We start from the raw sequence: 836 nt of genomic DNA on the forward strand, positions 1-836 counted from the left end.
TTTGGTATTTAATCACCACTGGGGTTTTTATTTTTTACTATAGAAGAAAAATACCTAATATTTAATTTAAAAAAAAAAAAACGTTTTTCCCTTTATAGGAAACATTTATTTTAAATAATTTTTTGGTGACCTATAAGACGGGGTCACGTTGGGTAAATAGACACCTAACATGTCAAGCCTTAAAATTGTGCGCACCTGCGAAATCGCAAAGAACGACCATAACCAAAATTGGCCATAGGCGCCGCTTTAAAAGATTTTACCGCTCATCAGTTTAGTGTTATCAGTGATTGATGGCCCGATAATTATTGCTCTCACTCCGACATTCGTGGCGATATGTAATGTGTGGCATAATTGGAGCAATCGTCGGTTTTGCGTGTTGGTGCACCTAACGCATTTTTGCACATCTGTGGGGGAGGGGGACTTTAAAAAAAAAATTTGTGGGGTTTTTTGTGTAAATTTTATTGAGCAATTTTTTTTTTTGCACTTTATTATCACATAGGGTGCTAAGAAGTACCCTATGTGATGACAAATTAGTGACTGGTACCCTTTATGGAGACCTCAGGGGTCTCCAAGACCCCAAATGTCACCTAGGGACCCCCAGGGAAGCTGATGAAGCACATATGTGCTTCATCAGCTTCTCTCTGTTTTCTGTATCGGAGAGTGACAGAGGAATGCGGAAGTGATGTAATATACAACACTTCCTGCATTCAGAGAGCGGAGGGAGATTGTGTACTGATCTCCCTCCGTTCTCAGTGCACAAAGCCACATCGCCCGGGATGGATGGGCGCCCGAGATCGCGGGGATGGTGGCGGGGACAGCAATGGCTAAAAGAGGTA

The 836-nt window shown here is 42.1% G+C and overlaps 1 protein-coding gene across 1 annotated transcript in view; it reads left to right on the plus strand.

The window, feature by feature from the left end:
* Window positions 1-836, plus strand: part of TAF15 (TATA-box binding protein associated factor 15) — a 32,614-nt gene that overhangs the window by 24,612 nt on the left and 7,166 nt on the right. The window lies entirely within an intron of this gene.

The sequence above is a fragment of the Nanorana parkeri genome, unplaced genomic scaffold (genome assembly GCF_000935625.1).
Source record: "Nanorana parkeri isolate BGI_ZX_2015 unplaced genomic scaffold, ASM93562v1 scaffold525, whole genome shotgun sequence".
Lineage (NCBI taxonomy): Eukaryota > Metazoa > Chordata > Amphibia > Anura > Dicroglossidae > Nanorana > Nanorana parkeri.